Raw genomic sequence first — 23,946 nt, forward strand, 5'->3', positions numbered from 1 at the left:
TGTGCGAGTGCGCCCTGAGCTACAGGTAAGATGGCATTGCATTTCCCAAGAATGGGGTTGCGTTGTACCCAGCACGCTGAAGACCGAGGGAAAGCTGGGCAGCTTCTGGAGCAAGCAACAGACGCAGATGAAGGCCCAGTGTGGTTTAGGAACACCCTCATGGAATCAGGGCGATAGGGGACGGGATAGGGGGTTTATGGACAGGAAACCGGAAAAGGGGATAACATTTGAAATATAAATAAAAAAAATCCAATAAAAAATAGGATATTTTAAGCACAGCATTTTAAGTATGCCCTACTTTTAGATCCTCCTTTCTCTTCCTATAATCTCCCTGTAGCCTCCCTGGCTTATGCTATGCGCCTCTGCCCTCCGTGCTTCCTGCAGTTTTTCTTTGTAGCAACTTCCGCTCTGTACTTACAGTGCCCGTGCTGGGAGCGTGGCGGCAGCCTCTCTGCAGCGCCCACTAGGTGCCGCCTGAGAATGGAGCGGGCTCTCCACCCTGTGAGCTGCTTTCTCCCTCCCCTCAGGCCAGGAGAGTAGTTCCCTCACTTTTCTTTCTTCCCATAAGAGAGAAGGCATTGATGTTTCTGCTCAGTTGAATTATGAAAGCAGAAAACACTCCAAACTCTGCATAAGCCCAGCACCTTTAGATTTCTGGGTAGGATCCTCACAGGTTTACAAATGTAAACCCACCCTGGTCCCCCCACCCCACACAACTTCTGGTAAAAAACGGAACTTTCTGGAAAGAAGATTGGAGACAGGTGAGATCATCGCCTCTCATGCCCAGGTGACTTATAAAATTGAGTGGGGTTCAGAATCACCTGGGAGAGGTGGTGAGTACCCCGACTTCTGAGTTTTGCTCACACTTTCTGGTTTAGGTCGTTGGAGGAGGGCTTTCTGTCTCTAACACCTTTCAAATAAGGCTGTTGCTAGTCTGGGGACCTTGCTTAAACAACAACAGCAACTACCCCCCAAATTACAGCCCAACAGTGTTCAGTCGTATGTGGAAGAGAGGAAAGAAAGACAGAGACTGTGCTGTAATTGGTATAAACAGATTTCCTCTTAAGCTGTAGCCAAAGGGGCTTTACCTCTTTCTGATTAGGTTCTCCCAGCATTCTCCTCACTGGAAAGAATGGCGTCAGCACATTGTGCTTTTGCTAGATAAATGCAATAGCAATTCAGGGACAAATAACCAGGCAGCTGGTCCATTACAGGAGATACATGGAGGTGATTTATTTAAATTTGGTTGATTGTTTTTCTAGTAGGGAAATAAAACGTTCCCCCTGTATTGCAGGTGTTCAAGTGCCTTTTGAATGGCTGAATACTTAAAGTGACAGTCATTGTTAAGAAAGTTATGTGAATCTACTATCTTTCTATCTCTCTATATCTGTCTGCCTGCCTGTCTGTCTGTCTGTCTATCTATCTATCTATCTATCTATCTATCTATCTATCTATCTATCTATCTATCTATCTATCTATGTATCATCAGGACTTCCTGACCATCCTGAATTTATAAAATAAGAGACGGCGGTATGTGATGTGTATATGGAAATAGAATTATTCCAGCTACACTCAACATGCTTCCTAAATGTTAGCACTGCTCTGAGCCCGCTGTGTGACTTGACCTCTTTCTGTACCTTATAGGATGCCGACATCTTTCTCTCTCTTTTTTTTGACATCTTTCTCTTAAACTCTTCTGTGTATCAGAAGACAGATTTTGTGATGACCTCTGCATTGCAAGTGAAAGCTGTGGTTCAGGGAAGTCAACTGATAGGCAGTTACTGACTTGGCATCCACACTGGAAGCAGGAGGTCCTCCATTTTGAGTTTCTGTCTCTAGTTCTCAGCCCTGCCCTTCAACCTCTATTAAAGCAACTCTCCCTCAGATTCCCACTAAGATTGCTGCAGTTGAATCCTGTCCACACTAGTGGCAGGAGGACCCCCCATCCCCTGAAGAGGTGGTATCCTTCCCACACTGAAATGCTCATTTCTCAGGTTGAAGGGATGGCAGGTAGGCAGGCAGGCAGGTAGGCAGACATTTTCCATCCACGGAATGACTGTGAAATCCCTTCCACAAGAAGGTAAAGGTTTGGTTCTCTTCTGGTCCTAATCTCAGAACAATACACCTGCAATGCACCACCACCCACTGGAAAAAGATCACAGGGTGACTGACAAGGTGAGGTCTTTGTTTGGTTGTATTTCAAATCTTTTGCTCTCTAAAATCCTCAGCACTTTGGCTATAAATCACTGAAAGGTGGATGTTCTCTGAAATGAATTTTGCATGAAATGTCAGCCAGAGTCTAGGGGACAGCTACAATATTTACGACTGGCGGTATTTCTTAGGGGAGGTAAAAGAAAATGAGGCCAATGTAGTTTAGTTTAGTTCTCTGGGGTGGGGGTGGGGGGGAGGAGAAAGGGAAATTTGAAGGACAAATCTCTTTCATTCACAGTGTTTTCTTTCTGTTGTTCAGTGCAAATAAAAACTGGCATGCTCAAAGCAGAGGGGTTGGGAGTGTTTATCCATATGGGCAAAGCATGGATTTTTAGAGGACTCCAGGCGACTGCACAAGGAGTGGGGCAATAAAAACCCAAAACTCTGGGGTGCGCTTGTTAAGCTGGAGTGGTGGTGATGGTGATAGTATTGTTGTTATTATTATTGTTGTTGGTATTGTGGTGGTTGTTGTTGTTGGTGGTAGTGGTTTTTACAAAGTCTTCTTTTTGAAGGACAGCTCTGTTCTGGTCTCAGTTCCTGGTAGTTTTAGAGAGAAAACTGCTGTGTATATCTGCGGAGGAAAGGGTGCAGAATTAAGGTAACATCCCGCTGTCCCTCATCGTCGCCGTCAGAATACACATCTCTGCCTGCCGCTTGGTGGTCTGATATTAAGTTAGGTTTCCAGCTCTTTCTGTCAGTGTTCTCGCTGTCTGTGTTCCCACGCCATCGGCCATTTTTACAGTTCCCGTTTCATTGGGGTTTGACAATGACTGTGTTGAGTCTGCCTTCTGGTGTCACATTTTCTATCCATGGCATATTCTCTCCCATTCTCTCTGCCCACTTGGCTCTTGTTACAAATAAACAAACGTATTATTGAAATAAGCCACATAATTTTTTAAACCAGTTTACACGTACGGTTTGAGGGCTCCTTTGATCTATGGAAGCTGTACAGTCATCCTTGCAATCTAAGTCTGGGGGAATTTTGTCATTCACGAAAGAAACTCCACATTAAAATTCCATGTTGAGAGATACCATCATCTAGATAGGTGGTTTTTCCTGTACTTTTTAGTTAGCACAAAAAGTAATGGGTCTCACCGTGGTATGGTTACTATATTTTGTTCTCATCGATTCCCCTCGCTGTCCTTTTCTTCACCCAGTTTGTCTTGCCCTCTGCTCTCCTTTCTTATCAGGTGTATTCCGTACCTGTATTCCCCACTTTATAAAGCTCTCTTCCTCCCTTCTCACGATTACTTTCTAGTTTTGGGACCTCCTCACACACATAAAAACACATAAATACGTAATACATATAATTTAAAATCTAGGTTTGCGCGTCTGTGGTATCTGCTTGGCTTATTTCACTTAACGTTCTGATTTCTGGCTTCATCCAGCTTCCTGCGCAGCTCATGGCTCCATTGTCTCCCCGACTGCATAAAATTCCATCCTGTGTACGGAGTGCATCTTGTTTATCTGTTCATCTGTGGACGGACCTCCAGGGTGGTTCTGTTTCCTGAATTTTGTGTCTATATAGTAGTAAATATAGATGCGGAATAGTGTTGCACTCGGTTTACTTAAAGTCTTTTGAGGATATAGCTGGTCCTATGGAGGGTGATACAGCTGGTCCTATGGAGGGTGATAGAGCAGGTCCTATGGAGGGTCTGCTTTTAGTTTCCTCTTTTAAACGTCCATACTGGTTTTCGTAGTGGCTGCACACATTTACATTCCGGCCAGCAGTGTATAGGGGCTCCTCTTGCCTGGAAACTGGACCTACACTGTTGTTGTTTGCTTGTTGATGGGATCAATTCTAATGGGGGGGGGACCAAAAGTCAGTGCAATTTTAACTTGCACTTCCCCGAAGTCTAAGGATGTTGAATAGATTTTAAAGTATTTATTGGTTATATCTGTATCTCCTGGTTTGCGAATTGTCCATTCTTTTGTGAACTAATTTGTTAGTTTGATGATTTCATTGCTTTGATGTTTAATTTTTCAGCTCTTTCTATATCCTAGATAATAACCTAGCCTGAGGTACATTTAAATAAAGACGTTTTCTCGGTCCCCAGCTCCGAAAAAAAGAAAAAAGAAGAGAAAAAAAAAATAAAGACGTTTTCCCTCACTCTGTAGCCAGTCTTGTCCCTCTGATAATTGCTTCTTCTTGCCACACAGAGCTTCTAAATTTCACGTAGTTCCACTTGTCAATTCTTGGAAGCATTTTGTGTGTTATTTGAAGTCATTTTTAGAAACTCCTCGCCTGCATGTGCCTTTATTTTGAAATATTTCTCCTATGTTTTCTTTTAGCAGTTTTCAAGTTTTATGTCTTAAAATAAGTCTCTGATTTGCTTTGATCTGATGTTGTGTACAATAAGAGAGAGGACTCTGGATCCATTCTTCTATACACAGAAATCAAAGTTCTCCAGCATCATTTGTTGAAAAGGTGGTCTTGTCTTCACTGAGTGTTCATGACGGTTTTGTCAAAAAATCACGTGTCAGTTGCTGTATGGATTCATATCCTGGTCCTCTCTCCAGTTCTTCTGTTGTATATATCCATTTTGGTGCTTGAGTCAGGTTGATTTTACCACTATACTTCTGTAATGCCAGGTGAGGCTGGGTATTTTGATATCGTCAGCCTCTCTCTCTCTCTCTCTCTCTCTCTCTCTCTCTCTCTCTCTCTCTCTCTCTCCCTCCCTCCCTCCCTCTCCCTCCCTCCCCCTTCCTCTCTCTCTCTCTCTCTCTCTCTCTCTCTCTCTCTCTCCCTCCCTCCCTCCCTCCCTCTCCTTCCCTCCCCCTTCCTCTCTCTCTCTCTCTCTCTTTCTTTTCTATTTGAGTTTTTTTTTTTTTTGTGCTTCATAGAAATTGTAAGATTCTTTTTCTGGTTCTGTAAAGAATGGCACTGGGATTTGGGGAGGGCCTGTGTTGAATCTTCAGTGTTTTTAGTATATAGCCGTTTTCACAAAGAGGCTCTGCCGATCTAATCCAGCATCTTCAGGATGTTAAAATTTTCATGGTATCAGCCTTTCACTCTGTTGTTTATGTTTTTTCCTAGGCATCTAATTTTTTGGAATATGTTTCTTTTCTTGTCTTCATTGATAGCACATTTGCTATGGTAGACTGAGGCACTCTTTGTTTTTCTGTGTTAATTCTAATATCCTGCTACTTTGTAGAAAGGCTTTTCTGGTGGAGTCTGATGCTCCCTTTTCATTTCTTCCAGCAATGATTTTTGCATCTCGTTTTTAAAGATTAATTTCCTTTTATGTCATGTGAATGGGTATTGTGCTTGTGTGTTATGTCTGTGAACCGTGGGTGTATAGTCTGAAGAGACCAGAAGACAGCATCATCTCTTCTGGAATTGAAGTTACAGATGGTTGTCGGGCACCTTTTGTGGGTGCTGGGAGCTGAACCATAGTTCTCTGCAAGGGCAAACAAGTGTTCTTAACTATGGAGTCATCTCTCCAACCCCTGATTTTGACCCTCTAATTTAACCCTTTATTCTCTTCCTTGGTCAGTTTGGCTAAAGGTTTGCCTTTTTTTTTAATTTTAATTTTAATTTTAATTTAAAATTTTTTAAAAATATCCAGAATCGGTGTCTTCCTACTATCAACAGCCAGATCCCTAGCCTAATGCTTGTTACTGTGTTTATTTTACTTCTCTTGGGTATAATTTCTCTGCTTTCTTTTGGATTTGCAATCCTTCTCTTTTAAAATACCACAGAGTAAAGCTGTAGATGTCTGGCATCTGATACATTTTGATCTACTTTTGCTCTCCTCCATCTCAGGTGTCTTCCTAACTTCCCAGGGGCTCTGCTTCTGGCCCACTGATTGGTTTGGAGTTGTGCTTTAGTTTGATCTGTGTGTGAATGTCTTGCACTTTTATACTGTTGCTGTCTAATTTGATTTTACGGTGACAATTCTATTGCACAGCTTTAGTCTTTTTCCTGTTTATTGAGACTTGCATATGGCTTACTCTAGCTGCACAGTGTGGATTGATGTCTGAATGCAGGTGAGGGCAGGCACAAGATAAGGCAAGGCCTGTGGTTGGTCAGTGAAAAACAAAGGTGGGGGGGGGAGTTTTTGAGAGGTTGGATATTAAATTTAGTGAAATAAGCCAGGGAGAGATGGTTAAATATTACACTGGTTCACTGATATGTTGAAGTAAAACAACTGACATCAGGTAAAGAGAGGGAAAACAGTGGTAACCGCAAGGTAAGGAGGGCAGGGAGACAGTGAACTAGGCTGTGGGGGGGAGGGCGGCAAGGGGGGGAAGATGGGGAGGGGAACACCCATTAAGAAGGGGAGGGGGGAGGGGGATTTTTGCCCGGAAACCGGGAAAGGGAATAACACTTGAAATGTATATAAGAAATACTCAAGTTAATGAAAAAAAAAAAAAAAGAGGGCAGGGAGAGAGGTTTGTCAATGGGTACAAAGTTATCGTTAGATAAGAAGCATAGGTTTGAGTGTTCTACTGTACAGTGGAGTGACTAAAGTTAAGAATTTATGGACTATTTCAAAACAGAAATGAGATGGTTTCTTCATGATCTCACAAGAAAATAATACTAAAAGTAGAAGACTCATTATCTGGTCTTTTGACCATTACACAATGTATATGTGAACAACAAAAGAATCACACTGACATAAAAGAGCCATGGGTTGTCTAGCAAAAGCCCTAATGCCAGATGTGGCATACTTTCCCCAGTTGCTAGCCAGGTGTATCTGGGAGACTTTCAGAACAATGCAGGTGGTGGAAACCAGCCAAGCGAGCTGTGAGTGAGAGCTGGGTGGCCTGATAGGGTGCTGTGTTGGAAGGGCTCTCCGACAGAGGGTCAGAAAGTAGATGGGGACAGCGTAGAGCCACTGAGGTAGACTAGCGCTGGTCCGATGGCCCACGGGAGCCATAACTAGCAGGAGAGTGCAACCATCAGGGTATGCGTGGGAACCGGTTCCACCATTTTTTATTTTTTACCACCACAGGGATACACGATGTATAATATCAGAGCCATTAACATTTCCATCTCCTTATTGTTTCTTGATATTTGTTTTTCTTCTTTTTTCTTTTTTTTTTTTGGAGCTGGGGACCGAACCCAGGGCCTTGCGCTTGCTAGGCAAGCGCTCTACCACTGAGCTAAATCCCCAACCCCTGTTTCTTGATATTTGTGATTTTTGAACTCCTCTCTTCCAGTTCTTTATAAAGTATGTGCAACAGGTTGTCATGAACTTCGATTGTCCTTTTGTGCCACAGAGCCCTGAAACTTAACTTCTCCTCACTAGCTGCATTTCAGACCCCACTACCTAACCCCCATCTCTGCTTCCTGAACCTGCTTGTCCCGAGTGGTCACTCCTCTCTTCTTTTAGGCCAGTGTTTTAAGCTTCTTCACATAAGGGAGACCATTTACAGAATAAAACGATGGGATCACCATCTTATTATTTAGCACCTGACTTACCACCTCTCCTAATTTTCTTCAGATCTTTATTTTCATGACTTTCCTGGAGTGTTTTAGAAGTCTGCTGACTGGCATCCTTACCTCTAGTCTTGTTTTTCCTCTAATTCATCTTGTGCGTTGGCACTGGGTTAAAAAAATGGATCTCAGGCTAGCACAACCCTTATTAGTGCTCTCATTTACTTAAAACTATTTTTATAAGATTTTTATCAATCCTACTGAAGTTCTTTTGTTAATGGATTTATTCCACCAACACGAAAGAATCCAGACGTGTGGATGCATTTTATTTTCTGTGTAGTCACTTTTATTTTACTCATGGGTTTACTTTTATTCAGTTTAGTTTCTCTCTTTTAAATTTAATATAATTATATTATTTTACCTTTCACTTTTCTCCTTCTAACCCCTCCTAATTTTGACTCTCCAACTCAAGGTCCCTCTTTTCTCTAATCTCTGAGAGTATTTCTAAATTAAATGGCTGGATGGCTTTTTCTTGCTGCTGGGAATTAAACATGAATAAAACTGATCCCAGAGAAGCACAGGAAATTTTAATTTGGTGGGACAAACATTGATGCGACAGACTTTTTTTTTTTTTTTGAGACAATCACTTATTTATTGGACAAGGCAAGGTCATTTAAAGAGAGAAAAATATATCCAACAATGGGTTTATTGGTGTTACAGGCATCAAGGCTCACAAACAGTACTCGATACATCATGGAAACTGGTCACGTACAGTCAAGAAGATGCTGTCATGTCACTCAAAAGTATGCCCCAAGTGCTTCGGAAGAATTATTAGGGAGTTACATGCATGCTTGCCCCCAGTTCACAATCTTCATTCCCTGCAGCTGAGCTATTAGCCCATAGGATTTGGCTAGTTCCCTGGTTATAAAATGTGTTCCTGCATTCTGGAGAACTTTGATGAGTATATGTCTCCTATTTTTGAGTGTCACTGAAATCATGTCTGCTGTACGTTACCTAGCACTAGATCACTTCACTGGTTTTCAACTACCCTAGGCAGTAATGGGCTATCACACAGTACTGTAAACAGAAGTCTACTGAACACACTTAGCACTGTTACAATGCACCCAAATCTGATTTAGTCTTATAGTACCATATTTCAAGAAGATAGCAGAAATTCAAGCAAAGACAGAGGAGGAACATACTCTTGTCAGAGTGTCAGCTGGGCTGGGGGGTCTGGGGGGTTGGGCAAGTGAAGAGAAAAGCCCTAAAGTGGGGCTGGGGATTTAGCTCAGTGGTAGAGCACTTACCTAGGAAGCGCAAGGCCCTGGGTTCGGTCCCCAGCTCCGGAAAAAAAGAACCAAAAAAAAAAAAAAAAAGAAAAGCCCTAAAGTCCCAACAGGGAGGAGGGCAGTGTAGATGCATTGTCTGGAAGCTTTGCAGAACAAACTGCCACAGTGAGGGTTGGGGAGGCCTTGTGGGTATTTGGGAGAACAATGAACACTCTCTTTGGCTGGAATAAGGTGTCATGTGGGATAAAGGTGGAAGCAGGGTTGGAATTATAGGACCCGGAGAACAGCGTGTTATCCTGTGAATAAATGAGAACCAGAGGTAGATTGCAAGCTGAGTGCTACTGGGTCAAATGACACTCTAGGGCTGACTTTCTGCTCGTGATGTTGGCAGTCCAGGGAAGCCTCATTCCTCCTTTGAGATGTTTTTTGGGGTTGCCAAATGACCTGAATTTACTCTTCTAGGAGTTAAAGCTAAAACTCTAAAGCCCTAAAGATGGAGGAGTTTCTTAGGATGAAAATACTCCATACCTGTTGGCATAGGTCCACGTTTTACTGTCTTGATGTGGAGCGGAGGCTGAGAGACACAAATGAAAGAATCACATGTTAATGAACTCATGGATTAATTTGTTGAAAGGTGACATTTTTCTTCTTCATGAGCTAATGGTATATTCTTTTAAAAATTAGCAACTTTACCTAGAGGTTTTTTTGTAAGGCTTCAGAAGAAGCTCACGTTCATATGGCCAGAGTGACAAAAGACGGGCTTTCTAATCGGAATGCGGTGACACCTTAAAAGGCTTCTATTGTTATATTTAAACTCACATGTCAAAAATTATTCTCGGCACACAATTTGTTCTCTCTTCAGTGTTACCGTGCAGCAGTGTTGATAGAGAATGAGACAGCACGTTCGAGTTCTAAATTATAATTGTTGGACAAGAATCTCGACAATTGTGAGACAAATCTCTTGTGATTGGTGCTGTATTGACGCAGGCTGACAACATAAGCCCCTGCTGCAAGATTCCATCCATCGCCTGCCACGGGAGGCATTTTATCTCAAGCTTTATGAACAGAGAATCCATTTACATTCATGTTTCAAAGTGAGTTTTCCAAAGGGTGTGGAGTTCTTCAATTTACCACCTACCTCTTCCTGAGGAGGAATCACCTCAGGCCATGAAGAAGTTAAAGACGCAGCCGACACATTTCTAACAGGTCCTTGGTTTCCCTCAGCATCTCATACCCCCTTGCCTTTCACATCTGGGCTGTGCATTGTGTGCCTTATGACTGAAGCCTCATTCCGTGGAGGAACAACAGGGCTTAGATAAAAAGTCTTTACAGCCTGCTTCTCGGCAGGACACTTGGTTTCTTCTTATCTAGTCCCTGGTTTCCCAGTCGTGATGGAGTAAGGACAGACGCCTCCACGTGCTCCGACAGAGATTCTGGGCCCTAGATCCTGGCTCCTTCACAAGGTTTAGTCCACAGGGAGAAGATTTATGCAGCAGAATATAACCAGAGCAGTTACTATGACTATAATTGACACATGGACAGTCGTAAGGTTTTAATAACTGAATTATGAAAATTCAGTTTCCTTGTCTTTGAGGCTGATGAGACTCATGTTGGTAGTCAGGTAACTGTCTATGACCTGCTATGCATACATGCTCTTGTATGCGTTATATATAAATACATATACATGTATGCTCCCTTGATTCTTGTTATCACGGTAATTACATATGCCTCATAAGGTTTCCAGAAACAGTCATCGAATATTGAAGGATTGTTTCAGCACTGGAGAGACGAATCAGCAGTTAACAGCACTCGCTGCTCTTGCAAACAGTCGTTTTCACTAACCAATCTTGCTTCGGTTTCTGTAGAAAGACACCTTAGTACCTAGTATTGATCCACTAGCATTGAACTCACTGTCAACAGCTCATACTGGCTAACGTTTCTTAACACTTGGCCAAGCATCAGTGGACCTTTGACTTTCTCGTGCTTAAGAACCTTAGACAACACTTCAGCTATGATGGGGGCTATTTAAACAGCTAACCCCTCAACCAAAAGAGAAACCCAGAAGAGTGTGTCATTAGGTGAGCCATGGGAAGCCACTTGTTTTTAGCATAAAGGCTGAATAAAAAAGGTGGCATGTGTCCTTGCTTGACCTCAGTGGAAGAGGACGGGTCCTTTGTATGTCTCATGTGGTCGCTACTTGGGATCCCTCCAGATAATTGATGTTAATGTTGATTGACTGGATTCGAACGAGATGTGTCTGTCAGACTAGTTCCAGAGATGATTGACCCTGGGGTAGCAACTGAAGAGGAAGACTCACTCTGAAAGTGGGCAGCTGTCAGTAGCTTAGAAGCCTAAAATGGACCAAAAAAAAAAAAAAGAAGAAAGGGGTCTGTTAGTGTATGTGCATGCTTTGCAGGCTCTCTGCTTCTGTGGGGCAAGCTGTTCTCCCTGCCATTCCCTTCAGACAATAATATTCTGCCCCATAACAGTACCCTAAACACAGAGCCAAGTGATCATAGATGAAACCTGCCTATGACCAAATCATTATTTCTTCCTTTTAGCTGATTTTCTTAAGTCTTTAGTACAATAAAAAGAAACAGACACAACTGTCAATATACCTGCGGATGTGGCCACAGATCCATTTTAAAGAGAGGAGGTGTTTGCAAATGTGGAGTCTGCAAATAGTGAGCTCTGACTACAGGTTTAATCTCAGACGTCGCTGCTCTGTAGGTAAGATGGAGTAGATCCTAATGCTTTTCACTGGTTTTCTTGTAACACCCCACAGCCAAACTTTACACTTTCGCTAATTTCCTTTAACTTGTTATTTTCTTCTAATTTTTTGGATGTTAAGTGAGATCATGTGTGTAACAAAACATGATCGGAAGTGTCCAGGTATGAAATCCCCATATTCCGCTGGTAGCGTGCTTTCCTGAGGATATTAGCTAGTAGTATAGCGAGAAGGTATTAATTCAATATTTAATTATAGGAAGTTGGAAGACAAAAGAACTAGGTAGATACCAAATTAAAGTTAAAATTATTTTTCCTGTTATTTGAGGAGTTGTAAAAAAGCATAATATATAATATATATAATATTACACACACACACACACACACACTCACACACACACACACACATATGCCCCAGAGATATTTGTAGGTCATAGTATGGATGTTATGAGAAAGAGTGTGCCACATGTGGCAGAGGCTGCCTTGTCCAGGCACCAGGGTGGGGGGATATTCAAGGGTGCCCCACCTCTCAGATGCAAAGGGGGTGGGGAATGGGGGACAGAGTCAGTGAGGGGGGGTCAGCATTTGGAATGCAAATAAAAATAAATTTTTAATTAAAAAGGAGAGAGGAAGAGCATGCCAGTAGTTACTGTGCATACTGCACAGTGTTCTCGACGCCTGATATATGTTTATTCTGTCTTCCTGAAGCCCACCTATGGGAGAAAACAATAGGAGTCTTAGCAGTCTGACTACAGAGTCTTCTGCTTTCCCTCATGGTTTAGGGCAGCCTTCGCAGTGAGTTAAAAAATTTAAATTACTCTTTGTTTATTTGCTGTGTGTACCGTGCACAGGCATGGCATGTGTCACCGTGTACACATGGAGGTCAGGGGACACCTTGCAGGAGCCAGTTCTCTCCCCCTCCCATGTAGGTCCTGGGATGGACCTCAGGTTGCCAGGCTTGGTGCGAGTGTCTTCACCTGCCAATCCATCTTGACAGCTTGGCCCAGCAGTCAGGTTTGAACAACCAGAGGAAGAGTCACTGACAGCAGGACATGCTTAACCAGACAGAAGGAATCTCTCAGGTTCAACGCTCCTTTATCAAGCACTAAACCTGACAAGAGTTTCCTTCATGCTACAGGAAGGCTATTCCTGTAATTAATTTCCAAATATTAAGGAAAAGGCTTAATATTTTCCATAAGAAATAGGATGCAATATAGGGGGAGTTCAGTCAGATGGGAAGAAATCAAAAGCTTCCCCAGTCTCTTGTGGAAGAACAAGAGAGACAGAGTTACTTGATTATGACTGTGTTCCCACTCCCATGATACCTGTTAAGGCCCAGGTCCTAAGGAAGGAGCATAGTAGATGCATTAAGAGGAAAGTGGGAAACAGATGGAGTTTTCCAGGAAACAGGCCAGTGGGATCCCCTGTGTGTCAGAGGACGTCGTTGCTATAATGCAGTCAGGTCGAGGGGAAGACCTGACTGAGTCCAGGCAGCTAAAGCCGGGTGCAGGGTACACAGAGAGTGACTTTGGAGATAAGCACTCGCAGAAATTCTGGGGCACTCTCTGCCCTCTCTAGTTGTTGTCTGTGGCAGCCCTGACTTTCTTCAGTTTTCTAGTCTGTTTTGGCTCATGTGTAGTATGCAGAGACTCACATTCCTTGGGATGACACTGTTAGTATCTGGAATGGCTAGTGGTTAGAGCTGTCAGCATGGGTATTCTAAGCTTGTGAGGACAGAAACTAAGGGCTGCAGGGTAGCTTCCTAGACTAGAATCACATAGGCGCTGTGTGCAGACCTCAGAGGATGTCTACATGAGGAGTTTGGAGGAGGGATAATCCAGTGGTAAAGACCTGTAGGGCTCATGTAGGAAGAAGAAAATCTAAATCGACTGGTCATGGCTTCTAGTGACAGAAATCCTCATCAATACTACCCTGGTTTACAGGGGCCAGAAAAGACTCAGAACTGAGGACTGAGTCTGTGTTGGAGACATGACAACAAGAAACTGTCTTACTTCTGCTTCCATATAGGGGCATAGGAAAGACATATTGAAGTAAGTAAATGCAGATAAAATGTAATAATATATTAGAAACTTGTCCAAGACAACATGAGAACACAAAGAGTAGATCAGTCAGGGCCCAGGGAAGAACATGAAGGAATCCACAGGAGAGGCAATGCCACTCTGGGTTTGTGGGGAGTTTGACGGGTTAACTAGATGGGAAGGCATGTTCTAGAGGACAGGGGAACTAGCATATACAAACCCCCAGGGACGTGGACGAGTCTGGGCTTTGAGCACTAAGGGGAAGATGGGACTGAGGTACAGTAAATGTGCTCTGTGCTCATAGCTATGCAACCCTTAGAAATTTTACCTTGGTACTGATATTTGTAATATAGTTAGAGGGAAGATGGACCGTGGTGTGTGTGTGTGTGTGTGTGTGTGTGTGTGTGTGTGTGTGTGTGAGAGAGAGAGAGAGAGAGAGAGAGAGAATGAGAAAGAGACTAAGAGACACGAGCAAGCTCACACGCACGCACATACACACAGACACAGACACACACACACACACACACACACACACACACACACACACACACTCACAGGGGTGAGAAAGAGACAGAGACAGAAACATGCCTCACTACGACCTGCCTCCCTAGAGGCAGATCTTGGCTGCTTGCTTCTTTTCCCTACCCCTACTCCACTCTGGGAACTCTAGTCTCTACCTCCTTGTCCTGCTGTCTTTCCATCTTCCCTTTACATACAGGGACAGAGTTGCTCTTTGCTCAGTGGGTACCTGAGTGTGTGCTTGAGTAGGACTGGGAAGGATTGCATGGGCCCTGCTGATGTCAGGGTGGGTGTGGCACTGCCATCCCTGCCCCAGCTGGTAGCACACTGGTACCTTCTGCAGGTGACTTGGTGACTGATTGTCACTCTTGATTGGCACTCCCACTGTGCCTGGTGCAGAGGTGGCAGGAGCATTAGGGAACGCAGGTCTACCATGAATTGGGGTATCAGGTTGTGGGGAGAAGGGCAAGCTTGCAGCAGAGGGCCTGGTTGGCAGTCAAAGGGGCCCATGTGCCAAGAGGAACCTTTTTGTATTTGACCTCTTTCTGCTGGTGTCCCTGTGCTGAGGGAATTCAAGGTTAAAATAGCAGATAAGGAATTCCGTGACAGGTTAAGAAGAAGGCTGGGAAGTCTTTTCAATTTCAGATCATTCCTCTGCCCACTACGGCATTTTAATTTTTCATTATGTAACCTATCCTGAGTGTGGAGGCAAGGGTGATTGATGGACAGAGGGACTGAGTGGGTGGACAGACGCGCCAGGCCATCGCGCCTTCCCATGCTTCATTTGTGTAAAGCTCCTGATTTACACATAAGGCTCAGATCATGACTCTATTTCGTCTGAAACATTAGTCAGGGAGCCAGGGCATTGAGGCTTCAGCACCAGGATTTGCCCTGCTGTTAATCCAGAGGCACCTGCTCTTTCATAATTCTCCATGGCTAGAGACATGTAAAAACCTTGCAAGGTTTGTACAGGGAAAGGAGAATGGCTGATTTATCACCTCAGAAAGTGTTAAATGGTACCTCAGTGGCCTAGGAGAGTTAATGCATCGTCCAAAGCAGGTAATTTACTAGCCAGGGACTGAGAAAAGAATAGAGGATCAAAAGGTTGTGGTGTGGGGGAGGGGTTCCCTGGAAATTATAAAGCCTGTCTTTTTATTTCTTCCTCAACACACATCCCAGGTTTTCTTGATAGCAGAAACACACACACACACACACACACACACACACACACACACACGAGAGAGAGAGAGAGAGAGAGAGAGAGAGAGAGAGAGAGAGAGAGAGAGAGCGAGCTCACACAGGAGAGCACAAGAGGAGCACACACAAAAAATTCTGACTGGAACCTGAGTTTGTTTGAGCCCAGGTCTTTCTGGGGATATGACTACATCTAAGGACACGAAGCAGCACCCTCACAGTTGCAGTGTCCTCCTTCCAGGGCTGGGCTTGACCTAGGATCTCTGATCACATGGCTAATACCTGTCTAATTCCTCTGCTTTTTTCCTTATATCCTGTAGTAAAAAATTCATTTGGCATTTGCGTGGCACTGCACTTCCGTAGAGTGATGGCTTTTCCATTTCCCCGTGGCAAGAGATGTCAGCAAACTAATATCTATGTTGATTCATATTTTTTTTGAGGTTGAAATTTATTACGATGTTTGTAGAACTGGCCTCCGCCAGCAGGCCTTCCTGAACACAGTCCTTAAGAAAACAGGGCTCTCTGTCTTTAAGCAAGTGTGACTGTCTTCCTTTTGCTGAGTCAGCAGCCATGGCCACAAGTCACTTTGCTTTTATTTGCTTGAAGTTGGAAGCCAAGGGCTTGCAGGTGCGCTCAGCATGAAGGCTGAGAAATCCCATAGCTTCCAGGAACAGCAATGCAAAGAAGGAAGTGGTCTAGTAGAACCCCATCTCCAAACTGTGTCTCTAACCCAGGTTAGTTTGAGGTACTGCTTAGCATTGGTGCTCTCCCATTAAGTCAATGATTGGAGTTGCCGGAACGGCTTCAGACATCCAGAGAATGGTTGTGTTAGGGTGGCTCAACATGCTGGACAGATGCTGAGGTGAGAAGCGGGGTGGGTTATTTCCCCCAAAAGAACCATCTTTGTGTTGGTTGGCAAGACTATGCAGAGTAGAAGTAGAAAGCACTCTTTTGTTGTTAGCCTTGATTCCGGATGCTTCTTTGGGACACTTGTGCATGGCTTGGTACTTGGTGTTGGCTAGTTCCAGTCTTAGCCTCCGCCAGCCGTTCTCTGTTGCCTCTTAATTGCTGATGCCTTTTTGTTTTCAGAATTCAGGGGCAGGGGACTGAGGCATGTATTTTATATATCAAAGCAGAGCTGGCCTCCAGGTTCTCCCAACAGCCCTCAGTCCCTACCTGGCATACACTGCCCGAATCCTTGAACTTTCCCCCAGAGGCTCCTCCCTATATAATCCAGACATTTTGGTCTCTTCCCTTCTCTCTCTCTCTCTTTCTCTCCCTTCCTTCCTCACTCCCAGTTCTCTCTCTGAATGTTCTTTCTCCTCTCCTCTCTCTCCCTTCCCATGGTGACTTCTCTGGCCTCTTTCCTTGGGGCCAGTGACCTTTCCCACTTCTCAATAAGTCTGCATTTAATATAATCTAATCTGGTTTGCGTTGGTTTATTTCACCGGCAGAGAAATAATTTATCTTGTGTTGATTTGGTATTCTGTGTTCTAAAGAGAACTGTGGGATGTTATGTGAGGAGGAGACTTCGGATCCTGAAAAATCAGGGTTCTCATCGCTTAGACAATGAATCTGAGAGCTAGAATTTAGTCACTTATTCCAGGTGACCCCAGAGAGTTAGGAATAGGCTTGGGAGCAAACGCCACGTTTTCTTGCATTGTGCCCTGGCTACCTGCAACCATGCTTGCAATATAAATTATGTCAGGAGGAACTCTTGTAACAGTAGACAGGGCTTTCAGGAATGGAATGTCATGTGATGTCGTAGGAAAGCTGTTTCTAATCATCTTGTACCGCGCAACCCAGTGTCCTTTAGTCCATGTTATAGGATGGCTGTGGATGTGAAATGGACGGACAACCAGGCTTGCCAGTTCTTCAGTTAACATGGAGGAGAATTACCCACCTAAAGCAGGACCTTGTCTTAGTCCATGTTACCACCTCAGTGTTTCCTGTGGTTCTCTGCACTGGGAGCTCCTCAGAGGCTTAGACACTGCAAGCTATTTTTACCAGTCATTGTTCTTATTTTATATAGTTTGTTATTATAAGAAAAAGAACCCTTTTATTTTTATAAAACCTTTCTTTTTACAAAAAGGGGAAATGTAGGAGGTTTGTTCAAATGCTAAATACTGGCCCCCAAGATCTGTCCCCCCCACAGGAGATCCTCAAGCACACTAATGATGCTATATAAAACCTTGATCCCAAAGTTAATTGGTCCATAAAAGGCTGAAGCCTGTGATTGGGCTTTAGATAGAGGCAGGCGGGTTTTCAGTTACCTCACGGGGTCCCAGGGAGAGATGGGAGAAGACGTAAGGAGAACAAGAAAGGAAGACACCGTGAGAGGAGATAGGACCATGAGCAGTGTGATCAGTGGAAACAGCAAAGTAACAAGGGCTGGAGTGTAAGTTAGAATAGCTCCAAAACCTGCCCAATTGAGGCTTACAGTTTGTAAAGAAAATACCTGGATTGTGTGTCTTTTATATGGACTAGGAAGAATTTTTTTTTCTTTTTTCTTTTTTTCGGAGCTGGGGACCGAACCCAGGGCCTTGCGCTTGCTAGGCAAGCGCCCTACCATTGAGCTAAATCCCCAACCCCCTAGGAAGAATTCAATTTATACTTCTGGACCCGAGTTTCTCATCAAACAAGGAAATTAGACTAGATAGTTTTCTTTCCAGTGCTAACAGTGTACGGGCAAGAAAACAAAACAAAACAAAATCAACAAGCAAAAACCCAAAAACCCAAAGCATGTTCTCTTCAATAATAGGAACTTTTATTAAGACACTGTGTGTGTGTGTGTGTGTGTGTGTGTGTGTTACACTTGTGCGCATGTGTGTACTTGTATGCATGCACACTTGACTTGTTCTAGAGACATAATATATGAAAGGTGATTTTATAGTCTTGAAAATCAAATGCATATGGTTTAAACGACTCCTCGATTGAAAACGGACTCACTATTTCTTCTTTGGTCTACTGGACAACAGTAACAATAACCACTATAAAATCAGAAGCCTTTTAGTGGTTTATAGAGGGAAAAAAACCCTAAAATTTATTCTCAGTTAAATTAAAATGAAATCTGAGGAAAGCATTTGTTTAATTTGAAAGGTATATTGCAGCATGTACTTGGAAACCATACAATTCATTCCTCTGACCGTGATAAAACACTGTGGCCTGACAACCAGGATACCGCGGTGTATATTGTGTTAAGACTGAAGATGCCGTAACTCACATTCAGAGTGCTGGATTGAGCTCGGGCTCCAGAATTTGATTTATAACTTGAGGTGAAGCCATGAAACCACATGGACTGTTGTCTGAGAACAAGTATGACCAATTGCACCTGTATTCCTCAAAGCTAATGCTACTAAAATCACCATTCAGCATACCTTTACTCTGGATAGTGTTCAGAGGATATTAATCATTGACTGTTCTATGGAAGGAATTTACTAACGGGGAATTAACACCATTTTTGTATATTTCTTCAAGATTCAAGCAAAACGGGACCTCAGAATGAGACCTTTAAGAGTAAGGAGAGGTCACTTAATTCAATCTTCTTATATTATAGATAAGAAAATTGAGACAGGAAGGTTAAGGGACTCATTGTAGTCACAGATGGAGTTCTAAGCACGCACAGGAATGAAAACACGTGTCTTTGTAACTCCCTGTCCAGTACTCTAGGCTCTGCCCCTCTTGTAGAATGTACTCTTGTTCAATTTTGTCCAGACCTGCTAGTGTAACCATCATTTACATCTTAAGTCTCACCTACTGGGCATTGTTTCCTATGTGCTAAGGCAACTCATTTGGGGTGTCCAGTATATTAAGGCCACATAGTACCTAAGATGTGAAACTTGGATAGAAATTAAGGAAAGTTAAGTTGGAGCCAAGCTAGGGTATGGAGACTACTCAGCCCCATTTGCATTTCACACAAGGAATGCATGCTTTTTGGTGTATAACAACTTTATTAGGATCTAAGTTATATAAAATAAAATTTAACCATATATAGTAGTGCCTGATTATTGCCACTCAATCCAACCCTGGTGGTGGCGGTGCATTCCTTGCTACCCACCCAGTGTTCTGGGTTCCTAAGTGAACACACACACACATAGCCTTTATGTTTTGATATATCTTAAACAGCTTAATGGCTGGGCCACTTCCTAACCTTCACATGCCGATCTACCTTCCCCATATCCCTGAATTCTCACTAACTAATCCTACTTACCATCTTTGCTGTGGTAGACCCAATGGGGGGGGGGCTCCTAGGGCTGCTTTTCTCTCCCTCCTACATGGCAGCTGCGCCCTCTGACCTTTGGCATCTTTCTTCTCCATCACCTTCACTGGCATGGCCGATCTCTCTCTTCTTGCTCCTCCATTGGTCCTTTGCCCAGGAATACTAAAGTCTCCCTGCCTAGCCATTGGCTACCATCAACTTTAATTACCAATCAAAACCAACCGAGGGCAGGGTTCCCTCAGGGACATGTGGATTCTTGCACAATTTTGGGGACCCAAATTAACATAATACAAGCAGCATTAGACCAAACTCACAGTACTTGAGGGGCAGAGGCAGGGGATACTCTGAAGGCTGCCTAGCTAGACTATCTATGTTTAGTGAGAGACTTGTCTCAATAAGTCAACGAATGATTGAATAGCATCCAAAATCTACTTCGGATTTCCACATGCATCTCCACATATGTGTATCTATATACACATCAACATGTCCACACATTCATGCCTACCACATGCACGTATAAAATGTAGAAGGAAAGCATTTCCAATCACATCAAGAATGAGACCAGGAGTGAAGGGTTTTTGGATGTAGTAATCCACTCAAATGGGTAAAAAGAAATAACAAGGAAGAGAAGAAACTATATTTACTAATAGATGAACTGCTAAATTGTCATCCAGAAATTATGAGGACTAATAAAAGTTTAGCAATGTGACTAGTAATGAGCAACATGTATGAACTGTTAGATGTTTATGTTTAAACTGTAGCAAGTTGAGGAGAAAAACATTGAGAGCAGCGACATGTAGAAACTAGAATACTCTACAGATACAGATGTTCATGCTCTCCAGAGGAAGCTTTAAAATCCCAAGAGAGTTCTTCATGTAATACAGTGAGTTGACATGTGGAATTCTGGCAAACCAGTGAGAAAGAAGGCAAGAGCTCAGGAGAGATCTAAAGCAGAAGCAGCGGCCAGGTGCCCATCAAACATATCTCAGAGGGTGGTAGCTGGCGGGAAAGGGGAAACGTACACATTTACTTAGTTGTAAATTGGTACATATCCTTTTTGGAGTTCAACTCAGATGGGGCTGTTAAGATTTAAAAACCATTTCAAGAGATTTATTATACGGAAACGGTCATGTTGGGACCACATATGTGGATAGAAACATATGCAGAAAGAGTATTCATATTTAGCAGTTTGTGAAAGACTATTTACGTGTGTCAAATACTGGACTGAAATACTTAAATTGTGGGACATGTGACCTTTGGATTTCAATGTGGTGGTGAAAAGATAGAAGTGGTTCTCTATGGGCAGAAGGAGAAAAGTCTAGAAGGCATTGTTAAATGAAAACAAAAAGGCAAGTTCTGGTATGATCCAATTCATGCGGAAGATGCCTATGATTTCCAGAAGGATGGGGAATCTATGCTTCCTGTTTTCACACTAGTCACATCTTGGAGTGGAGTGGGTTATGGGGAAGAGAGTTGACGGGAAGCACCCCCCCCCTGCCCTTGACTCAACTATGTCTTCACTAGAAATTTTTGAAACAGTTCATATATGTATTTTTGTAGTTCTTTTACAATTTTAAAAAGGACCTTAGGTAGTTTAGGGTCTAAATTAGTAGTGAGTAGTTGCAGTGGGAGGAAAAAAAAGAGAAACAAATGTATAGGACAATAGTGATTGAAAAATGTTACATATGTGTACAATATATGAAAATGTATAAGCACACAAGTAGGTGCGCAGAACAAATTTGGAAGGAAATCTCTTGACTCCAAATAATGGTGTTAGGAGCCAAGAGCTAGGGCCCTAGTACACACACACACACACACACACACACACACACAACTTGTTTGTCATAAGACAGTAAAATTCAGGGTAAAGCTGTGTTTCATTTTAACTTTCTTGGTTTCAAGGATTGGCCTGGGGTGAAGTAGGGAACAGAAGTGCCAGAGGGCCTGGCTTCTTTCATAAATGCCATTTATTATCCATGAGTATATGAGAGATTTGAAGAAGGAACAGACTTTTCAGCGGTGGTCATCTCTTTGACATTACGTTTGTCTCTTCAGCAATGAGCTGTTGCCAGAGCCAGCTGAACAAACAGGGGCTTCAGGGGCTCCTCTGAAACTGAAAGAAGAAAGATCAAAGTTTCCCACCAACTCTTGTAAAACAGTGGCACTTCTGCTGCACAAGGAAGATGTGACTTCCATCTGTCTCTCATGCTCTGAATATTCACCGTGATTTACAGCATTCATCGCTCCCCTTCCCTGTCACGGAAATGAGGGATACGCACTTCAATAGCCCTTTCCTGAATATGCTTACCTCTGACTGCTGCTGCAAATACATGGATCAGGTTCTTCCACTGCCCCGTAAATCAAGATCTCCAGCCAGGACTTCACTTAGGTCCTGTGACGTCCTCTCCTCCCCAAGTTATGTTATGAATTCCACAGTAATTTCCTTCCCTAGAGATAGAATGTAACCAAAAGAAACCGTGGGTTTAAATAATGTCAATTTCATGGCTTGATTTATAATAGGCGGTGGAACAGCTGTGTGACCCGGTAACAGGCTGGTGTGATGATGTTGGAGAGGCTCTCACAGAGTCCCAGTTATGATTTTGGTGTAAAAATGTGAAGAAAAGGAGGTCATGGTCGCTTCTCTCAGGAATTCAGAGTCAGCTGGGAGGTGATGGTTTGGCTTAAAAGGCAAGATCAGCTGACAAAGAACATGGAGATTTGACTTTGAAGTCTGAATGGTCTGTGCCTTTTTTGACCCCAATTAAAATTAGAGAAAAGCTCGCCTACTGATGATACCTCATTTTTCCTGGTTTGAAATCTAGGTATGTGACAACATCCTTTCAGTGTCAATGGGTCATGAGGGTGGGTTGTTATCATTCCAGAACTCAATATAGTAATTCCCTCTCGGTCAGCCCTAGAATTTCCTTATGACAACACACGAAATCTTGATTTCCAAGGAAACAGCCTGTGGAGTGGGTTGAAGCCCATGTCAACTTCTGTGGCCATAATACCTGGTGGAAACAACCCATGGGAGTGAAGACTTATGTTGTGATTGCATTTTATCATTACTGGGGATTGAATTCAGGGCTCGTCACATGCTAGGCAAAACTGCATCACTGAGCATTTATCCCTGTCCCCAGGTGTCTGTTTTTAACTGAGGGTTACAGCCCATCATCACATGGATGCATCCCAGTTCACGGCTATGAAAAAATGGCATATCACAAAGGATCAGGAAGAAAGAATGGCGGGGAGGTTCTTAGATTTATTATAGTAGCAGTCACAACTTTCCTCCTGTGGATCTTACATCCAATCAGAAGGATATTGGTTATCCCCATAACATTAGAACCACTATTGCACACATGGGCATTTCTTGCCACACTGGTTGTTACTGTAGCATGCTCGGTTCACAATTATCCCCACCCCCCAGCAGCCTGCATAGGACTTTCTAGTATATGAAAGCTAGCCAGCAGAGAGGAAGCATCTCAGTACCAACTTGATTTCTCCGTGTCCTGTGACCAAAGCGTGTGATGTCCCCAGGAATAGGGCCTTAACATCAAGCTATGCTGGATAACCTGCATTGTTCTGAAAGTCTCCCAGATACACCTGGCTAGCACCTGGAGGAAAGTATGCCACATCTGGCATTAGGGCTTTTTCTAGACAACCCATGGCTTTTTTGTCAGTGTGATTTTTTTTTTGTTGTTCGCATATACATTGTGTAATGGTCAAAAGACCAGACAATGTGTCTTCTACTTTTAGTATTATTTTCTTGTGAGATCATGAAGAAACCATCTCATTTCTGTTTTGAAATAGTCCATAAATTCTTAACTTTAGTCACTCCACTGTACAGTAGTAGAACACTCAAACCTATGCTTCTTATCTAACAATAACTTTGTACCCATTGACAAACCTCTCTCCCTGCCCTCTTTACCTTGTGCTTACCACTGTTTTCCCTCTCTTTACCTGATGTCAGTTGTTTTACTTAAACATATCAATGAACCAGTGTAATATTTAACCATCTCTCCCTGGCTTATTTCACTTAATTTAATGTCCTCAGTCATTTTCCACTGTAGAACAGCAGCGAGACCTGGGGGAATGGAGCCAATAACTGAAGCAGACGAAGAGTCTCATGCAATAGCTGGCTTCATTCAGAGCATCAGACAACTTATACTCCGAGGGCTAAGAAGAGTTACCTGAGTAGAGTATAATCCCAAAGACAAGCTGCAAAAGGCAAAAAACAGGTTTTTCCATAGAGACATAAAAAAAAATGACATTAGCTAGCTGTAATGAATAATACAAAATAAACTCAAAGACTTCTATCTACTACACCCGGGGGGTAGCTTGAAGCACTTATGATTCTCCTCGCAT

General features: G+C 43.0%; 1 long non-coding RNA gene across 1 annotated transcript in view; it reads left to right on the forward strand.

Moving 5' to 3' along the window:
• The window catches only part of LOC148007886 (uncharacterized), a 50,272-nt gene extending 26,681 nt beyond the window's left edge, over nt 1–23,591 (forward strand). The window contains exon 3 of the long non-coding RNA XR_015648145.1: nt 21,637–23,591. This is a non-coding gene — a long non-coding RNA (uncharacterized LOC148007886). The remainder of the gene's footprint in view (nt 1–21,636) is intronic.
• The last annotated feature ends 355 nt before the right edge of the window (nt 23,592–23,946 follow it).

Source organism: Rattus norvegicus, chromosome 1 (genome assembly GCF_021556685.1).
Source record: "Rattus norvegicus strain SHRSP/BbbUtx chromosome 1, alternate assembly SHRSP_T2T, whole genome shotgun sequence".
Lineage (NCBI taxonomy): Eukaryota > Metazoa > Chordata > Mammalia > Rodentia > Muridae > Rattus > Rattus norvegicus.